The sequence below is a fragment of the Serinus canaria genome, chromosome 7, assembly GCF_022539315.1.
Source record: "Serinus canaria isolate serCan28SL12 chromosome 7, serCan2020, whole genome shotgun sequence".
Taxonomy (NCBI): domain Eukaryota; kingdom Metazoa; phylum Chordata; class Aves; order Passeriformes; family Fringillidae; genus Serinus; species Serinus canaria.
In genome coordinates this window covers 24,992,070-25,013,403 of record NC_066321.1, presented here as the reverse complement: position 1 = coordinate 25,013,403, position 21,334 = coordinate 24,992,070, and positions in this window count along the sequence as shown.

Here is a 21,334-nt window from a genome sequence, read left to right as displayed (position 1 = left end):
GTCCTTTAATGGCCAAGTCCTTAGGAGAAGACACTGCCTTAATCTCAGCTCAACTGGAAAAATGCCGATGACTGGAAATGTCATCAGCTGCCTGTGGGCCAGGCTGGCCCTGAGCTGATAAGGAGCAACACAAAATAAAAATGTCAACACAAAGCTGGAGAAACACAGAGGGTGGTTGCAGCTTTTCTCCATCCTGTACGAAGCAGGGCCCTTCTGTTACCAGTCCTTCGAGGAGCTGAGCTTCCCCTAAAGCCTCAGTGACCAACTCTGCTCTTCCTTACAAAAGGGAAAGGTGGCTGCTCTCAGTGCTGCAGAGTAAAATTGGAACTCTTGCCCTACTGACTTAAATAAAGAGGGTAAGTTAACTTCTGTAGCTTTCTTTAATTTTTTTTAGGGCAAATGTCATGATGTTCTGTGCTGCAACCTTGTTTTCTTTATGCACTGGTAAATGGTGAGGGAAGGGGACCCAGACAGAAGGAGGGCTGATCCACCTCCCTCTCATCTGGAGTATGAGCTTCATGTCACCTGGACACTAGGTTTGGGCAGCAGGTCCTCTCACCCCGTGCCAAGTGTGCTCTCAGGACTCCACGGGAACACCAAATACTGCAGCCTTCGGGCAAAAGTAAAGCTAGAAGTGACTGTCTTTCTTTGGTGGGAGGGATGTGTTAATTCCTCATGGAGAATGGGATGCAAAAGCTCAGACTTTGTGTCTTCTGGAGCAGAGCAGTGTGTGAAAATGTCACCTGGGCCTTGAATCTGTCTGCATCACTTCTCCAAGTTTACAGAGAAAATAAAATCTAAAAAGTCTAGAGAAGGATACATGAACAGCCAGCAGATTATAAATAACTTACTCATAAAAGCAACCTGTGAACTTTTCCATGAGTGTTTTAGTGAGAAATCTTTGAAAGAGCCAGAGAGAAAAGAGGCAAAGAGCGATTTAGAAAGCCTGCAGTTGGCATCAGAGCTGGCTTTCTGTCACTAAAGCACTGGGGTTTAGAAAGGAGGAGAAGATGCAAACATTCCTCACCCCACTGAATTCCTTGGCTAAACTCTGACCCTGGGATGTGCTTGCTCTGCCGCAGGTACAGCGGCCATCTGGGTTGATGTTATCACACCTTGCAACAGCAGCCCTGTGCCAGCTCTGCCCGGAAGGCCCACGGGATGCAGTGTTGCATCATGTGCGTGTTCCCGGGCTGATATTTGTAGATGGTCCTGTAGAAGCCATTCCTTCTGGGGCTGCCTGTGCGGGGACAGCCCCTTGCCACCGCAAACCACGCTCCCCAGGCAGTTCCCTGCTCCTTTCGGCACCACCGGCTCTCTTCTCCTGTCATTACGGGCTGATCTTAGAGAGTAACCCCGTGAACCATCTGCTGGCTCTGCTCTCCGCACGGACACGGACCCTGTGGGCAGCCGAGCGGCGGCGGGGGCTCGGGGCTCGGGCTGGCAGCTCCGGGGGCAGCGGTGTCCCCAAAGGCAGCGGTGTCCCCGGCAGCGCGGGGCTCTACAGACGGGCCCGGCCGTCCCCGCTAGATGGAGCTCAGGGCTCACGCACCGAGCGGGCCCTGCGCTGTGCCCGCCGTGCCGGCCCCACAGCCCGAAGGGCCCCGCCTGTGGCAGCCCCAGGGCCCGAGAGGTCCCGCCGGTGACAGCCCCAGAGCCCGAAGGGCCCCGCTGGTGCCACCCCCAGAGCCCGAGGGTCCCGCCAGTTGCAGCCCCAGAGCCCGAGAGGCCCCGCCAGTGCTGGTCCCAGAGCCCGAGGGTCCCGCCGGTGGCAGCCCGAGAGCCCCCGCCGGTGCCGGCCCCACAGCCCGAGAGGCCCCGGCGGTGGCAGCCTCAGAGTCCGAAGGGCCCCGCCGGTGCTGGTCCCAGAGCCCGAGGGCCCCGCCGGTGCTGGTCCCACAGCCCGAGGGCCCCGCCGGTGGCAGCCCCAGAGCCAGAGGGTCCCGCCCGCCCCGCGGCCCGGCCAGACCCGGGGCTGCGCCCTGCGCCCTCCGGCTGAAGCCGGACAGTCCCTACGCTGGTGAGCTGGAAATGTCAGTGTGGGGCTCGGGGGAGGCAGCCACGGGGCCGTGGGCAGAAGACGGGTGTTGGGACAGCAGGGGGAATGATGCGGTGGTGAAGGGCAGCGTGACAAATGTCATGCTCGCTGTCAGCCACCGCCACGTGCCTTTGAAGCGCTGTGGCAGTGATGGGCTTTAAGGAGAGATGCGTCGGCGCAGGGAAAGGTGGCCTGGCAGGCACTGAGCTCCTGATGTGCGGATGTAGGAGACAAGAAAAAAGCTTTGCTGAAACGCTTGCTTTTTGAATGGATAATTTAATCAGTGACACTAAGTCCTTCCAATTATTTCTTTCTATGGGTACTGCCTATTTATTAATTTACTTCATATAAATCCATCAAGCAGTTGCCACACAGCAAGTAAACAAAAGCACCCCAGAGTTTTGCTGGGAAGGCATAAAAGTAATCGAAGTGGTTAATTATCACCGTTAATTAATTGCTTAACAGATTTGGCTGTGCACAGCATCTCCCGGTGCCCTTGGGAAGCCAGGGCCATGTGGCTGGGTGATGGCAGCAGCAGGGGCACCAGGCAGGGTGCCATTGGCAGGGCACTCATGGAGGGATGATGGTTGGGTATCAGCGTATCCAGTCTGGGACGAGGAGGTTTTGTGGAAGCCTCAGGACACCAAGGGTGTGTCCATCAGCATATTTCCTTACCTTCCAGAGTGATTTGCTTAATCAGCTTTGGCTTCCTGCTCAATTAAGCAGCTCCTTTGGCGGGGCAGTGGGAATGGAGAGCATGCCAGAGGTTGCCTTGGGAGAGAAGAAGGTTCAGAGGTTGGAAAACTGTCTCTGAAGGGAGCCATGAAGGAAGTTTTAACTAATTTAGCATAACAAAGGAAAGGTCAAGAGGTGACTGGATCATCATCTCTAAGTACTTATTTAGGAACAAGCCTTCCGGGAGCAGAGTGCCTTGAATTTGGAGGACAAAAGCATAACAATATACAATGCCTGAAAGATGAAGACTGATGAAAACGGGGTGTCTCCCTAGTTAATGCTTAAGATTCCCTACTAATGTATTTGGAAGGATGGAAGAGTTTCCATCGTTTAGGATCTTCAAATCCAGACTAAAGATCTCTCTAAGAGACAAGCCTGGGGTCAGACAGAAATTATGGGCTTATGTTTCTGTGGCCTGTGTCTTTCAGGAGTTCACATGAAATGATTTTATCTGATCCTTTAGCCTTTAGATCTATACATCTCCCTGCAATAACTAACACTGCCACAAATGTACTAACTCCATCTGGATGTTTGCAGATGATCATAATGAGACACATTTTGTGTCTGCCTCTCCCCAAAATGTGGTTCCGATGTACATCCAGGGCCTCTGTGCCACTGCAGACTGCAAAGGCTCCTGTGAGCCCCCTTTCCCTCAAATGGATTTCAGTGATGCAGCATTTTGCTGTGCTGGTTTTCTGTCCAGGGATGGCTGGAAACTTGTTGCTGCACAGTCTGGTTAAAACATGTTTTGTGGTCCAGGCTCTGCTGTCTGCTGAGGACTACTGAGGTATGCAGTATCCCATCACCTGCAGAGGCCATAGGACTTTATTTCTGCTGAGCTCTGGCTACTCTGAAAAGTAACTGTCACTGAAATAGTGGGAAAAAATACACACTTTTATGGAAAATGTTACAGTTTGGGAGAAGGAACCCTCTTCTGTTGTCTTAGATAGCAAAGGTTCTATCATCATCATAGTACAAGGATTTCATATTATCAGAGCTTCATACCTTCTTGATACAGGCAGCTCCTCTACACACTGACTCCTCCAAGTCCTCACAGTAATCTGACTCTCCTCACTCCTCTTTCCTTACTCTTATATAGCACTAGTTCTTATTGATTACAGGTGTAGCCTGTTAAGATCAGGCCCACCTCCAATCTTCAGCAATTGACCCAGCTGCAACTCATTGGGGGACAAGATCATCCTCTACACTCTTCCCCCCCCAAAAATTCAGCTTTCTGCTGCTTAAGTCTGAATTTGCCTGATGAGGACATGAAAAAGCTCTCAGCTTCCAAATCCACCTGATTTAAGACAGCTGCATGGTTTGAATTTCTTCTGCTTGAAGTCCTTGAGCTGCTCAGCTGAGCGTTGTGTTAATGCTGGGCTTTGAATTTGCTGTTCCTCCCTGAATGGCTACGCTCTGTTGCCCAACCGTGTGGTAGTTCCTCGGCTGATGTAAATCAGTTTAGCTCCACTGCCTTTGCTCCTCTGTCCCATAGCCCAGCTTACGGCGTCTCCCACAGCCTGGCCCCCAAGGCAGCCACCTCAGCAACCTCACTGGCCCCCAGGGGCCGTGTAAAGGAAGGTGAGGTTTAGCTGGAGCTCCAGTTAAAGCCCAGATGGCTGAGGCAGAATTTTGGTGGAGCAGTGCTGTTGTAATATTGGTCCTAGGGCCGGGGCTGAAGTGTTGCTCTCCGAGAGCCCCCTCGGTGCTGAGGAGCATTACAAAGGAAGGCAGCGTCCCTGCTCTAGGACCTTGACTTCAGCAGGCTTCCTGGTGGATTCAAGCTTCCAGCATGACTCAGGGTATTGCAGTGAATCTTTAAGATAACATCTTTTGCTTGCCAACATGTAGGCTGGCTGCCAAAGGTGGGGGAGGAGATCTGTTATGAGTCTTTTGTATGTGCTCATAGTAAATAGATTCATGCCAAATTGATTACACTTGCCTTTCTATTTCTCCACTAGGAATTGAAGGAAAGGAAGAAGTAGTCCCCTGTGGTCTGCCCCAAACCACTGCCTCACACACTTGGTTTCTCAGGTGCCTGTGGCAGCCCGCTGCTGCTGCAGCCAGCACATACCCCAGAAACAAAGGCATTGGGATCCAGATTTTGCAGCATGGGTTGAGATCCCTGACCTGCTGGGCAGGATGTTCTCCCACTCCACGTTGGGATGCAGTCCCACTCCCCAAAGTGCAGTTGGGTGAGGGTGTGCTGGTGTCCCTGGTGACGAGTGAAGGGAACCAGGGTGCAGAAGGCCAAGTGACATGGGGTGCTGCTGGCTGGGGTCCGAGCTGCCCGTGGCAGGGACACCCTGCCTGGCTCAGCCTCATTCTGCAGAGCTGAGCAGCACGCTGGGCCAGCTCAGCCCCACCTCGTCCCCTTGGTCCTTGCCTACTTGCAAAACCCCAGGACAGTGTCAGTTTTTGATCTAGTCTCTCACTGCCAAACCATTAATTTTTCCAGTTTAAATGCTTAATACAATGGCCCTGTTTTGAGGTCTGCCAGCTGAGCTGCCTCTGAGCTGCTTAGGACTATAATTTCCAACTGTTCTCTGGCAAGATGATTTCTCAAATGATTTAAAAAAAAATAATCAAAGTTCTAGCCACATCTGTGGCTGCCTATATCTCTGGGAGCAGGGAAGATTAGCTCAGAGGCCATCAGGTGCTTTCTGAAATGGAAGTCTTCTCCTGCAGACAACACAGCTCCTGGCGGTGGAAAGACCAGCCACTAATGTGGCTCTTGCTGAGATTTCTGGCACCAATGTTTTGTGGCTGAGTGAAAAGAGCAGCCTAAAACCACCTGATTTAGCCTGCTATCCTAAATCAGCTGTGGGTTCTCTTCACACACACCATCCAGCTGTGCTGATGCATTGGCAGGCTGACCTGCTAAGGAGATCTATAGTGTTAGTGAGTGGTTTTACTTAAATGCTTCTCTGTTTCTATTAGTTCTTCCTGGACTGCAGTATTGGTCCTCCACCCTCTCCTAGTGCAGCTGGCAGAGGAGGCAGCAACACAAACTTTTGCTTCCATGGCAGAGACCAGCTAAGACAGAGCACATTTGGAGCCTTCTCTGTGGCATACCAATGAGGTTCTACTTGTGTACTGCAGCTGAAGCTCTGTTCCCATCATCTCTAGGAAAAGTTGATTAGGTCCAGTGGATTGCTGACTTCTTTTATGAAGAAGCTGTAAAAAGTTTTTTTCTTCTGCTAGTGCTTTTCTCCAGGGAGTTGTTGGCAGAGAGAGAGAGGCAAGTGTCTCAGCAATAATACATTTCAAAGTTATTATGCCAGCAGAAAAGAAACACAAGGGTTTGAACTTGGTAATATATATTTTTTTATGACAGGACAGAACTCCAAAGAGGCCCTCCTGCTGTGCAGACCTCCCTGGGTTTGCAGGGCTCCTGGCTGGCTGCACTGCGGGGTGACAGCGGCTGCAACTGGAATCCCGTTCCAGGCCTAATCCTGGGGGAGGATTCTGCCACTGAGCTGGCTCCCACGCTGGCTGGGGAAGATGGGGTTTTGGATGGAACTTGTCTGTCCCTTGGGCATGTCCCTTCTTCTGACTGTGGACAGACAGGGGCCCTTCTACCTACGCCTACCAGTAGTGGTGGCACATTCAGGTAGCCAGCAGTGCCACTGAGCCCAAATCTTTGTGCTGCTGTGCTAACGGCAGTGCTTTCACATAGGAAATGAGTGTTTTGTCATCTGAGACCTCTTCTTTTTGTAATGATTAACCTTTTGCTAATGATTTGATATAATATTGGGTGACATTGAGTGCTGCGGTATTGATGTTTAATGTGTTCCAAAGCAAGGGCTCAGGAAGCAATAAAGACTTACTCTTTATTGCTAATGTGTGAGGGCTGGGTTGTCCCTGGGCCCTGCACTCACTGATGGCCTGGTATGTTTGCCGTGGTGTGGCAGCATCGTCTAACAGAAGCTGAATTTCTGGCTAATAATTTAATAAAGGCTTTGCTGTATTTCCAATTACTGGAAAAAGCCATGATTCTATTCTGATATGTGTTATAAAATCAGCCTTTCATACTGGAAGGAGCCAGGGGAGAGCACCTCATATCTCTCTTTTGGCTCTGATCAGTCCTACAACAAAGCCTGCCTGCCCCATAACAACATGTTGGGCCATACAGAGGTGCTGCCCATGAGTCTGGGAGGCAGCTCCTAAATGGAGGAGAGTAGCAGAGGCAGAGCACCTAACTGGGGCACCCAGCCAGCCCCAGATCCTCCATGCCCCACACATGGCTGAGGTAGATGGAGCTGACACCACAAATAAGATGGCGTGGGAGGAAAACTTGGAAGGACAAATTACTGTGAGTATTGATTCCCCTGACTGCTTGCAGAGGGATTTCATTTAGCAACACTGCCAATGACATTATGTGCAGCATCTTGTCCATGGCTGGTTCAGTGGCATTAAGAGAATTACTTTGGCCTAATGAATAGGAATAAGAATATTTCAACCTTCTCCCTGGAAAGTAATGGTGGATCATCAAGTGTGCAGCCAAGTTCAGGTCTAGTCACTTGCCAAGTGAATGCAAATGACAGGTTGTTTTATTTAATGGATGCCATGGTGTGTTGGCCAAAACTGTTGTCTCTTTTCTTTGTAGATTGGTTTTCCCCCCTCTCTTCTAAATCAGACTTTGTCTCTGCTCCTGACTGGCTTTTTTTTTTTCCAAGCAGAAGACATTTTTGCTGACTCTTGCACTGAAATCTGTCTGTAGATTGTACCAAAACTCCTCTATCAGCTGTATTTTATGCTGTGCTAAGGGAAGAGGCAGAAGCTGGTAGTGGTTACTGCCAACCTACAGTGGGCCACAGCTCCCTGGCTCCTTCCAGCTCAGAACCAGTGAGATGCTCCATCGATGTCACTGCTGCTCTCCCATCACTGGGACCACGGGGACATTGTAGAGTCCCACACTCTGACATTGGGCCATTTGCTGGCATGGTGACCTGGGAGCAGCTGGGCTGGAGTGCACCTGGGTTTGTGCAGAGGACTTGCTCTTGCAGCACTCCAGCACGTCTGCTGCCAGCTGCCATTCAGTCAGTGCCCCACAGCTACTCTCCTCCGAGGCCTTCCTCCTCTGGCATGGCTTGTGGAAGTGCTGCTCACCTCAGCTGCTGTTGTCAAGAGGTTTGTAGGGGTGAAAGTTCCTGTGAATGGCCAGGTCCTCATCTGCTGCACGCTCACTCAGCCCAAGAGTGAGGTGGGTGCTCTGGGCTGCAGGGTCTGGGTGGTGCTGAAGCACGGCTGCATCCCCATCACAGAGTCCAGCCAACCTAGGCCAGGGCTCTGCAGATGGGGAGTCCCATTCCATCAGGGGCTGGATTTAGTCCTACACATACAGCAACTCTTTGAACACAGGATGTGCCTCACCACAGCTCAGAAATTAGATCAGCATGAGACAAAATATCATCACAAACTAGTATTTTGAGAGGGGACATGGTGTTTTGCTTTATACAACAATGAGGATTTGCAATGGCAAAGGGTGTACCAACTGTGTAGGTACATGGTTTGTGGTAATTGGGAGTGGGGCTGTGGCTGAGCCTCAGCCCCAATGGGCTACAGCTGTGAGAAGCAGGTGAGCAGCATTGAAAGCAGTGAGACCTGGAGTGCCCAGGTGCACTGACCCACCACCAAAGGGAATAGAGGGCACACAGGTGCAATTCATTAACATGAGGGTGTAAAATGCTGGGCTAAAGAGCAAGAAGGGCAGACACTTGCAGCTTTCTGAGGTGGCCTGATGTTACTTTCTATAAGCAGATGCTCGAAGCCTGATGTGGTAGGGTGTTACTCTGTATGGGTAAGTACTTAAAGCCTTCTGAAATTGTATGGTGATGCTCTGTGTATTGTGGAAGTCTCAACTGTGACATATGCTGTGACAGGTGGGCTTTTCCCATCTTCTTTTGGAAAAAAAAAAAAAAAAAACAACCAAAAAACCAGAAAAGTGTTTGCAAAGTAAACTCTGACATTTCAGCTACAGACTAGTCACCTTTCAAGTGAAATGGCTGTTACTGCTCACTGGCAGTGAATCCTTGCATGGAGATTTTTGCTTAAAGAGCTAGAGGGAGGTGGGGTTTTTACTTATTTCTTCAGAAACAGGGTTCTATCCTAATTAATTTTTTAGTTGACAGGTTTCTGCTTTGTTTCTCCAAGTGTTTTGATGTATGAGCAGAGATGTCGCACGGGATGTGTGTTTGCAAAAGAGGCGATGGGAAAGATCAAAACTGATTTGTTTTGTTTGCAGAGAAAGAGGCTCCAGATCTGTGAAACAGAGCAGGGAGTGTCTGAAGGCCCTAGACACCAGCATTTTCAAGCTGAAAATGTGGCTGTAAGCTGGTGACCAAAGCCCTGCTGACCTTGCAGAAGCCACAATTTCATGTCAGATCCTGCTGTCACATCCTGCTGCCCCCTCCCAACCTGCTCTGAACAAAGTAACTCAGCACAGACTTGGGGATGAGCCCAAGGGCTTCTCCATCTCCAAGACTGAGCACAGCAGGGGCTGCTGAGCAATTTAGGAATGATCTGGGCTGGGAGAAATGCTAAACAGGTCTCTGACCGCTTGCAAATAAGCTGCAAAATCATGCTCACAATAGGGCTGCAGAGCTGCCTTTTGACTGGAACCATGCCTGGAAAATGTATTTCCCAAGTGGGGACTTCAGCCATTGCAAATCCCTGACTGATGTGGTCGAGGAACATGGCAAACACATGACCCATTACCATGATCCTGCTAATGTGCTTGTTTAACCCTCTCCAGCACTACCCAGAAGCTTCTGCCTCTGAGTGTCTCCAGTGTCAGCCCTTCCTGGTGCAAACCCCCATCCCCACAGGCACAGGCAGATGGGAGCTCCCTGGAGGAGAGCTGGCCTGGCTGCTGGGAAAGCAGAGAGAAGAGCATGGGAACAGGCAGGGAGCTGGCTGCGCTGCTCCCACAGAGCCTGGGAGTGAGTGCTTGCTGTGAGGGCTCATCAGGGCAGTGGTTTCAATGCTGTGTAGGGTGGGACAGGGGATTGTCACCTCTTTCCTGATGCCTGACCTTCTGAAAACTGGCCAGTCCCCCTGGTTCTCTTTCTTCTGCCTGGTTTGCTTGCAGCCTTTGTCCTTTATGGCAAGATGTTGCCAGGGTGGATGGCTGTGGTGTGGGTTCTGTGATGGGATGGATGGAGGTAGGATGGTAGTCCTATTTGGGCTCCATAGCAAAACCATGGTGTCATGCTTTTGGGGACCCTTAAGGGCACAGGCACCACATGAGGCACTCCCTGTCCCACCCTGAGTTTTGCTAAGCATGTTCACAGACATAGGCAGACAGTGAGCTGCCATTGTCCTCACAAGCTGTTCTAACTTGTGTCTAGCAGGGCTCCAAGAGCACAATTTGCCTGGAATGATTGTCATCCACAGCAGCATTGTGGCTGGGCCTGAAGTTGGAGCCAGCTGAGGCACTTGGCTGAGATGCACAGATGTGGAGCTGGGTACTCTCAACTTTCCAAGGAGCTGTGGCACCGTGTCCTGATGTTGACAAAGGCTGGCATTATGCTTGGTGAATTCAGAGGATGTTTTTACACAGTGGTGGTTGGGAAGGATTGAAGAGGGTTTCTTCATCTTTTTAAACAAAGGTAACAGCAAAATCCATCCCCTGCCTCTTTTAAAGACAGCTCCTTTTCCTGATGGGTAGATAGATATAATGAGATTCTCAAACTCATAAATCTGCTGCGACTTTATTGCCTGCATCTGTTGGAGATGATGTGAAGAGAACTTCATACAGAGAGGACTCTTGAAAGGTTACAAAGGGAACCAGCAGTCTTCAGAAAATCTTCATCTAGAGAAAACAGCCAAGAAAATCCATGTAGAAGAAAGGACTTGAGCTGGATGAATAGGTGTCAGGAATGAATGCAAGTGACACTGGCAATGGGGCACCTTGTTGTGAAAGCAAACTGAAGCTAGTCCCCTGTGGGGGGCAGCTCTGGTGCAGGAGCCAGCCTGTGGCTGCTGTGCACAGCCTCCAGCCCAGCAAGGGGCTGGCCAGCACCTCTACCCTCACACCTGACACCCTTGTGCTGACAAGGGGGGCACGAATGGGGCAGAATGGAAATGTGGCTTTTTTATTTGTGCTCTGGTGAATGTTGTCCCCATTTCAACCTCTGCTCTGAGGCACTGATGAGAGGCATCCCTGTCACTTAGACCCTTCTCCAGGCTGCTGAGTCCATCATGGTGGACAGCCCCATGGGTGGGGTGATGGCACACCATGGCCTCACCACATCCCAATGCTACTCACCCTTCCCTCTGGGCTTTCACCCATGGGGCCAAGGATTTGGGAAGTGAAAGGGGTGCAGGAAATGGCCACAGAAATTAACTGCATGTTAAGCTGGTTGGTGGATCAGTGGGGATCTGATTGGCACCCAGGAGAGCTGGGGGCAGCTCTGTATTGTTGAAGAGCCCTGGTCCAAGGACTGGCAAAACCCTGGAAAGATTCCAGTAGCTCCTGTGCAGGGTGGCTATTTCTTAGCTGGGACAGTTTGCTCAGTGTGGCCACGGCCAAGAGAGTGGAAGGAAAATGAGATGTCCCAGCCTGTGCCTTGCCCCAGGACCAGAGGTCAGGGACCTGTGATTGCCAGGCAGGGGACTGCAAATAGTGAAAATGGTCTGGAGATGGTACCAGATGGTGCAGCCTGCTCCCAGAGCACAAGCTGTTGTGCAAGGTCATGTTTGTAGTGTGATGCAATGATGTCCTCATGATGTCATAGTGCAAGCTGGCAGCTATTTTAATGGCAGAGTGTTAGACTTAAACCTTCCTCTTCCCATTGCAAGGGGCAAGATGTGTTTGCTGGTTTTCCTGCCCCAGGTAGCCTCTGCTCCTGCACCCTTGCTGAGACAGGAAAGCAATCCCGAAAGCAAAGCAGAGCTGCAAGTGGGGAGACAGCAGATGACATCTTTAAGCTGTGATCATTGAAGAATATTAACTGCTCTTGGGCTTTCTGACTGCCAAAAAGTGATGCTTGAGCAATGTGGCGCCAGGAATCCTGAAGTCACTTTTGTAGCCTTGGAAAATGCAGCTGCTTTGGGATTTCAGCCCAAGACGGCTGTTATTATCCACTGTGCAGAATGAAGCTTCTGTTGGGAGCTTTTACAAAGGCTATCAGTCTTCCCAAATAGTGGTTGTTTTTATCACCTGGCAGTAATGATACTCTCTGGTCCCTTTAATATCTGAGTATGTTCCCAAAGTGAGACCAGGAAACTCATTTAGGGCTGGCCCCCTCCAAGGGAAACAGCTTACAATTTTCTGCCAGGTAGCCCTACTGTTGTGAGAATGGGCACGACTCACCTAATAAAAACCTTGCTGACAGACACGACCTCCTGGAGGTTTATCTGAGTCGTTTGTGGTGGAGCAGAGCAACATATATCAGGGCTGAAATAGGTGCCAAGCAGCAATCCTAATGCACGCCGTGGCTGCTGTAATTGATTTGCAGGCTGGACAAATACCCGGTGGAGAGAGCGAGGGGCCCTGCCTACTCCCCCAGCTAAAATGTTATAACGCTGTGTGAAATCGTATTGCTGAAGCCTGTGGCTAAAATCCATCTTGTGGGCTGGCTGGCTGTAAAGCTGCATCATCCAAAATATCCCCGTCCCTGCACGCACTGGCTGGGGCGCTTGGGCTCCAGTTCAGAAGGAAACATATTAAAAAATGGATCAAAAGTTATGGCTCTTGCCAATAATGTGTGTGCAGCATTGCATGTGCGCTGGCTTCCATTTTTTGCCTATGCTGTTTTATTGTTCCTCTAGGTAAGTGTTGAGTGAAGAAAGGCTTAAAACTTGAGGAAGCCACTTAAAGCCATGGGGAGTTGTGAATTTTAGCCATGGCTAAAGTTGCTGGGGATAGCTTGGTGTGGCAGTGTGGTGGTGGCTCTAGGAACATCCCAAATTCCTCACACTAGGAAACAGCCTTAAATTTTGTTGATTGTCTGGCATCTACTACGTACATGTGGGGCCAGCTGTGGTACTGCCTTCCCATTGCTCAGCCAGAGAACTTGGTGGGAGGTGTCCCTGGAGGGGTGTGAAATGTCACTGGACACCCCGAAGCAGTCTCCCCAAAAATACAGGCTGGCTGGGGGAGCAGGCAGCAGAGACAAGCTGCTATCTCCTGCGAGCTGCTTAATTTCATCAGCTGCACAGGGCTGCTTCACCATGCATCCCCCCAGCATGGGATCAGGCAGCATTAGAGATTTGATCCTTGGGAAGGGCTGGGGGAATGTCTTACAGAGCAAAACTGGAGGAGCTCAGCTTGTTTAGCTTATTAAAAAGAAGATTAAGAGGTGACTTAATTGTGCTGTGTGAGGTACCTTCATGGGGAGAGAAAGGCAGGTATTAAAAGGCTGTTTAATCTAGAGGAGAAAGGCATCGCACGAGCCCGCGCCTGGAAGCTGAAGCCAGACAAATTCAAATTGTGAATCAAACAGACCTTTTAAAAAGCAAATGTTAATAAAGATTAAAGTACCCAGGAGAGCCCTGCATTCCTTTGCCTTTGATGTATTTGGATGCAGACAGGACACGTTTCTGCCCCGTACACTTGAGCCAAGCAGGAGTTACCGGGCTTGGTACAGAGTAATTGAATGCCAGACCCGGCCCTGCATCAGGGAAGGTCAGGTGAGATGATCTCATGGTCTCTGCTGGCCATCAGTGCTCCCATGCCTGGAGGCTGTGATTTGTGTGCTTGTGTCTAGGAAGCTGGCAGGGACACGGCTCTACCAAGAAAAATCAGTGGAGAAACATGAGGAACGTGGCACTGTGTCAGAGGGGACAAGAAGACAAGTGAAGACTGATGTGTATGTGCAGAGTTAGAATACTAGAAGGGAAAGGCTTTTAGCCAGAAAAAGGATTTTTATGAAAAAAACATATTATTTCTGGATATAGCAGACATGTACATTTTTTGTGCTTAGCTATCCCTAATTTTCCTCACAATTCATTCAAAATAAAACCACCCCTCAAGTTTTATGTTGACCAGGAAATCAAGGATTTGATATGAAAGCCTCATTTGGGGAAAGACAAAGACAAGTCATATCCCAAATTTGTGTAAGTACATGAAACTACGTACAGTAAAAGATTCCTGAAAACCTCAGAGAGGCCCAGGAGTGGCTCAGGAGCCACTGCTCACTTGGCAATGCTGGAGTATGTTGTGAATAAATTTTTCTGTTTATTTTTATGAGCCACTCCTCAGGGCTGGCAGTTGAGTATGGATGCAAAGAGGAGCTGCGGTCCCTCATCATTTTTAATAATACTGGGATTCAGAAAAGCTGTGCCCTGAGTCCCTGTCCCTGCCCTGGGGATGGCCTGCCCAGAGCAGGATTCTGAGATGCAGCACAGAAGTGTGGAGGGATGCACTGGGTCTCAGCTGCTCCCAGGCTGAGTGATGGGCTCCTGCAGCAAAGGATGGAGTCCAAGAGAGGATCTTGCTGAGAGGTTGTTGTTCAAGGTGCTTTTCATAATATTTAAAAAATGTGTTTGCTTCCTCTTGCAAATGTTCAAACATCTTTAAAGTGTCTGTGGTGCCAAGCTGCTTCTCGCCCTGTTTTAAGAGAAATAAGCTTTCTTTAAAGAAAAGGAGCCACAAAAAGCGCAGCGAGCCCAAAGTTAACAGCGAGCAGACCGGAACGAAATTAACACCAGCGAGATTTCAGCTGCCCCTCCGAAATATTGTGTCTCACGGCAAAGGGTCTGCGAAAAGATGGGAGAACAGATTGCTTTAGCGCATCTTCATGATGTCTCTGCGGCACAGATGAAGCTCAGGCTGGGTCCCCTTCCCCTTGCCAAGCCTGCAGTGGGGACTCACAGCCCCCAAAAGTGGACATTCGGAGGCACGGGCTCCTCAGTGCCATGGAGACCCATGGGTCCAGCACCACAAGGGGATGTGACTTGGGGTGCTGTAGCCAGAAAGTTCAGAGAAGCATCACCTGCAAAACCAGAGCGTGAGCCCAAAAAAGAAGCAGTGGAGAGAAGGCAAAGGACAGGGAAGGAGAGCCTGGCCCTTCTCCACTGCCATAAATTGGAGGAGAGAGAATGGGAGCGTTGGTCGTTGGCCATGGTGTCACAGCTCTGTGTGGATTACATTGGCCAGCTTCAGTGATGAAAATAGGCAGCCAGCAGAGAGTTCCTCTTTGTAACAGAAAATAGTCAAAACAGCTTGAAAACTATTCATAATGAGAGCTCTGAGAACAGCCAATGCTACACACACAGAGTGAATACTGTCATTAAGCACTCTTTGGATGACAGTCCCAGCAGTTCATTATCCCCCATCACTGCTTGGGGAGGGCGGTGGAGGAGAGAGAGGGGTGAGCTTTTTTTAAATGATCCTTTTTTTTCTTTTTTCTAAATTAATCTCCACTGTAAAGCAGAGCACCAAAGGAGCAGTATAAAGGCAGCATCCTGCCTCGCCAGTGACCTCTGAGGCTGGAGCGTGAGGCTCTTGCAAAAACCGGTGCCACCAAAACACAATCCCAGCCTTGATTTTATTTAATTTGCTAATGGATTGTATTTATCTTTCTTTTTATTTTCTTTTTTTTTTTTTCTTTTTTAAAGATATAGTTTCTGGTTGTATCTTCTTCCTCTGAAAGTGCAAACAAAAGTTTATTCTTAGACCCTAGCTAGCATTTCTGACTCAGATAGGCAGTGTGTCCAGCAGATGTGAGCTCCAGCCACACCACCAATGGGTGCAGCAGCTGCTGGAAGCCTCCTGCTCCATGTGAGGATATTCACCTGCAGGTTGTGACTTCTCTGTGTGGATGCAGGTGGGTGTCCTGGGCCGTGTCTGTGAAGCCCCTCCACGTGGGGACTGTGGGGCAGGGGGACAGCCAGGAATAACAGGTCTCCCTGCCCTTGTCCTGCAGTGGGCCAAATCCTGTAGTTCCCTGTGCCTAGGGAAGAGCTGCAGGATGCCAGGCTGGGTACAGGCAAAGGACTGGCAGCACTGTCCATGTTTGCAGGCCAAGCCAGTGTGTCCTGCCTGGGCTAAACGGGAATGTCAGCTGGAGGTGGTTTATAATTGGTTTATAATTAGCAGCTTGTTTGAAGAAGAAGTGTTTGTTTCTGTCAGCACAGTGTTACAATGCACATTGGGTCTCCTAACCAGAGGTTTTTAGGATGTGAATATGCCTGTATGCTCAGAAGAGAACTCTGTGCCCTTGCCTGGTCAGAGGAGCCCAGTACCCTACTACTGCCATCCAAATTGATCAGGGCATCCCTTGGCATCAGGAGGAACACTTGGTAAAAGTTGTGCTAATATTTCCCTAGCCTGCAAAGTCACCTGGGCAGCCGTGATGAGTCACTGTGGCTGTGTGTGGCTCCCTGCAGTTCATCAGCATTATCTTTCCTTCATCTCCAGTATCTGAGGAAAGTATCACATCTTATTCCCAAGTCAGAATGCTGAATCTCTTCAATTCCAGCATCATTGCTGTGTTCACAACCTTGTTATCATCCTGAGGCTGACAACCTCAGGCAGAGGTGTTAATTTTTTAAGTCATTGAGCAATGTCCTGTTTGTGACACTGGATATCCATAAATACAAGATACAGCAGCCCTTCCCATCCTCCCAAATCACCTGCCAAACCCTCCACCATTCCACCCAGCTTCACTGTCCTCCTCAGCCCTTGAAATAGATCCTGATTTAGAGCTGCTCAGCTGCAGGTCCCATTACAACCCCCTGCTCCAGTGCTGTGGTCTGGCACCGTTGCACGGCAGGGACTGCAGGTCCCTATTGGAATGGTTTTATCCCAGAGCAGTACACTGCTTGTTCCCAAGTGCGGCACTGCTCTGTTTTAATGAGCTTTGGACATGGCACTGTCAGCAGAGCCCTGGCTGTTTGATGATGGCCACTGGGGATAATTAATCCAGAGTGTGCCCAGAGCCCCGTGCCTGCCCGTGGCCCTGGCTGGGGCAATGCCAACAGCACGGATGGGCTGTGGCTGAGATGTGAAACTGCCTTAAAGGGGCCTCTTACCCATCTCTTCCTCTTAAGTTGAGGCTAACATTGTTTCTAAGCTCAGAGTCTAACTTCTTCCTTTGGAAAAAAAGAAAAAAAGACTATTTTTGAAAAACAATTTCAAGTGGGACTCTGACTCACTCCATAATGCTACCAGGCCCAGATTAGGATGCTCCTTGCTGATACCTCTGTCTACATCTGGCCTCCACAGAGCTGGTGGGGACAAGGGTGGGGCTCCTCATCCCAGAGAAGTGGGCTAATGTTTGCACCATCCCATTCCCTGAATCCCCAAGGCACACAGCTCCATGGGGAAGGGTTAACTGTGCTGCTGCCTTTGCTTTTGGCCACTTCAGCATGCTTCCTCCATGTTTGTCCCAGCCCTTTGGAGTGTGCTGCTGCTGCAGCTGGAAGGAACTGCTTGAATGGCACTGAGTACTTGTGTATGTGAAGTTCAGCAAAGCAAGAGTTACTGAGATGGCTTTCCCTTTCCAGGAAGAAAGCCAGAACTGGAACTGGCTTTTTCATCCTCCTTCTTTCCTCTAAACCAAAACAAACAGAAGTTTTTAGCTGCTTCAGCAGGTAATCGCTGCCTGTGTGTCAGAAAGAGCTGTGGAAAACTCCCTTTTCTTCATAAAACTGAGGCAGCACATTTGTCACCCTCCTGGACACAACTGGCCTGCCACGTGTTGGCAGGGAAGTGGCACCTTCCCAGCACTGGGATTTTCTTGCAGTGGCAGCAATGGGCAGTGGTAAGAGGACAGCCTGTGGCAGGAAGTGGCACAGCTTCCCTGCCTGTCCCCATCCTCATCCCTGCCCAGGCTGGGAGGCCTCAGATGTGCTTTTGGCACAGGGTGTTTAGGCAGGCTCAGCACCACCTGGGAAAGCACCCCAGAAAAGGCTCCAGGCCAGGCTCCTGTCACCCCTGTGTGGGTGCAAGGGAGGGATGTGGTGAGCACAGGGATGGGTGCCACGTCTCCTCGGCTGAAGCAGTGGGTGTCACCCATAGGGAGCACCAGGCCTGCTTTTCCATGTGTTTGCAGAATGTCTCCTCATCCAACAAAATAAATAAATGGATAAATAAGAATTGCCGGGCGAGATGTGGTGGCAGGGTGCCAGTCCCAGCACAGCCAATTCATTTTCAGTTCTCATTAATTTGGACTGACCTTTGCTCACATTTCCACCACGAGCACGTTCAAAACAAGGCAGACATTTAACTCTGTTTGGGCAATGCTACTCTAATGTGGCTTTTTTTTTGCATAGCTCTCTCTTTTATGGTAAGCAAATGTACTGCCAACTTTTCTCTTGCTATGTACACCAGCGAAGGGAACCAGATGCTTTGTGTTTTCCTCCGAAATGTATCTGAATGTTGTTTTTTGTTTAGTGTTTCGGAGGGAGGGCTGGCTTACAGACAGCATTTCATAAATCCAGTCCTCACTGCACACTGTTTCCCAACTTACAGCGGGTCCTGGCTGTGGCTCCTGGCTGGATTTGCGGTCTCTCCTCACACAGTGTGGCAGCAGCCCCTGAGGCACTGAGGGGCTGATTCCCAGCTGTCCCACTCTCAGTGAGGCGTGGCTGCCTCTGGGGGAGACTCCGCTGGAGGGGTCCCCAGTGAGGTGTGGTGAAGGGTGTGGGGCTGGGCAGGCTCATCCCGCCGGCTTCTTGCACAATAGACCATCCACAGCCTGGCCCCGTGCAATGGCCATGGCTCTTGAGGAAGCTCTGAGATCAGCCTGGAGACACATCCCAGGGGAAAAAATCTCCAGTTCAGGAATGGGGTTTGCTGCTGGTGGGGATTGGCCTGGTGAGTGCTGCTCTGCCTGGAGATGGAGGGGGTTCACTCCTGGAGGCACTGGGGCCATAGGGGGCTGCCTGTGCCCTCCTCTCTTTGCCGGGGGGCTCAGAGCTGGTGTTCTGCATGGTGGGGGCTGCTCCTCCTCCTCCTGCCCATGCTGACCTCAGCTGTTGAAGCCATCCCAAGAAATTCTTGCTGTGCAAGAAAATCATGCAGTATTGGGCAAGACTGTCAAAAATACCTATGCCACCAGGGCACTTCTGGCCTTTTAAAATAATTTCTCTCCTCTACCTCCATCAGTACTTCTGCTGCTATTTTTATAATCACTCTTCTGCTTTCAACTCCTTATCTTCTTTAGCTTTCCCTCTCCTTTTCACACTTCATGCCCTAAAATCTTTTCATCACCTTTTTTTTTTTTTTTTTTGGGTCTGATTGGGCTTTATTTCTTCTCCTCCACCAGATTTATGTGAGTTGTCAAGTCCAGCAGCCGTTTGTCTCTGCCTGATGACAGACTTGTGTCCCACCCCCCTCGGAAATCAGATTCATGGCTGTTCTTTAAGGCCCTTTAATATTTTAATGCTTTGACTATAAATTCCATTTTCTCTAAGCTTCAATCCTTCTGCGGGCCTTCCCGCCGAGGGCCGGGGCGCCCCCCCGCTCCCGGCCGTGATTTGCGGTGTGTCACAGGCGGCGTTTGCCATGGCTTTGCTCCACGCACGGGAGAGGAGGGCAGGGGAGGGGAGCGGAGCAGGAATTCGCTTTTCCTTAAGCTCAAACGATTCTTCAAACCTTGACGGGAATTGACTTTTTTTTTTTTTTTTTTTTTCCTCCTTTCAAGACATGATTTGTTGTGGGCTTGTTGTGTTTTTTATTAAAATGCTCTCGTGGAGTGCTTAGAAAGGTTGGCTTTGCACAGCCTCAGCTTCCTTCTTTAATAAATGCAGCCTCGGCTTACAGTTTTTCCCTCTGATGTGTCAGCTGGGGGACTCACTCTCCATCTCAAATGCACCCAGACTGCTTAAATCATCCTTATTTCTCTCAGAGGGAAGAGAGACTTTTGCTCTCCAAAACTTTTCACACCCTAAGTTAATAAAACTTCTCTGCTGAAAGGGATGGATGTGACACTGTGCTGAGGATTTCATGGCCGAGTGCTGGATTATTGCTGTGGTGTAAAAGGCTCCCCAGCCTTGGTAAGCACATTGAATGTCTTCTTAAAATATGAGGTTGAAATGCATTTGGCAAGGGCTGTGTTGCTCAACACAGCCCATCACCGAGGTGTCCTGTGCCTCTGCTGAAGGCACTCTGCTCGGGAGTGTGCTTCCAGGGCTGCAGAGAGAGCTGGGCTGGGAGCCAGGGCACAGCTACTCTGTATAAACCCGAGGGACCAGGAGGGCAAAAACGGTGCTAGAAATTTTGACAGTTTTTGTAGAGAAATCAAGTCAGTTATTAAGCATGAGATTGGCAGCTGATCCAAAGGGTGACAAAGCAGCCCTGCACTGCGCCAGGAGAGACCTGATAGGAAATTACCAGCAACATCTGGGACAGCTATTTCCTCTAGGTTTGTAAACATTTAACCAAGGAAATGTTAGCAAAATCTATTGCAGCAAAGTCGTGAGCCACCAGCATGGGCTGGCTCACCCTGCAGCCCTCCACCCACTGCTGCAGCACAGGGAAGCAGAGCTGTATTTCTTCCCTTGATTTTTGGCACCCGGGCTGAGGCGGGGGTAGAGCTGCTGAGTGTTTAATGCAGTGCTTTCCATTCTGGATATTAGTAGTGCAACTGAGTTATGACACAGGAGCTGAGAGAGGAGTCATTCCCTCTCAACACATTCAGGATTAGTTATTTTCCCATTAAACTGCTTTAGACACGGCGAGTTTGTTGCTTCAAATGGGTCACTGCATGTAACAGGAGTTGATAGGAAAGCCTAGTCCTACCTGATCAGTGTGAGTGACAACACAGACCTCTTGAATTCAATGCAAATTTTGCCACAGATGTATACAGACCAAAACTCAGTGTCTCCCTCCGTATTTCTGCTCTGCAGCCACAGTAAGGCTGAAAGGACACAGCAGGGACCTAGCAGTGGTGGCACTGGCTGCAGTCAGGTTCCCAGTGCTCAGATCACCAGGAGTCAGCACCTCTCATGGCCAGGTGGGTTTGTCCATGTGGGGTGTAAAGAGGGAAGATGTGAACTATTTCAGTGCAGCCATTGAACAGAGCCATCCAGCTTTCATGGGAAGTGGCCACTGGGAGCTTCCCAATGGAGAGAATGTGCCTTTATGGGTGTTTGTCATCAGGGTTCAGGGGGCCTGGTAATTATGGAGGCAATGGACAGGCTCCCTGTGATCCCTTTGGGGAGGAGGTGGAGCACCAGCCTCCCTGAGTCAGCCTGCTGAAGTCATTGTCCACAGCAAAGCTGGCACCAGGTTTTGCTCAGTCCTGTTGGATGGCTGGTGATAGTGCCAGGCTCCAGGAGACAGAGGCATTCTTCAGAGAGAGACGGAAGAGAGTGAGGCAACGGGAGGCTCTACTTGCACCTGCCTGCAATTAATTAATTACGAATCCACTCATTAGCTCAGCCCCATGGCTCCCCTTACTGCCAAGCCCCCAGCTGTCCAGAGAGCAAGTCATTATTTGAAAAGATTTCCCATTAAATCTGAAAGAAAAGGAATATTTGAAAGAAGAAGGGGCAAGAGAAACAGCAAGGGTGCACACACGATTGCAATCAGCTCTAGAGGATGTGCAGGAGTGGCTGGATCCCCATCTTGGAGGAGCCCGAGAATGATGAAATCAATTTCATTAG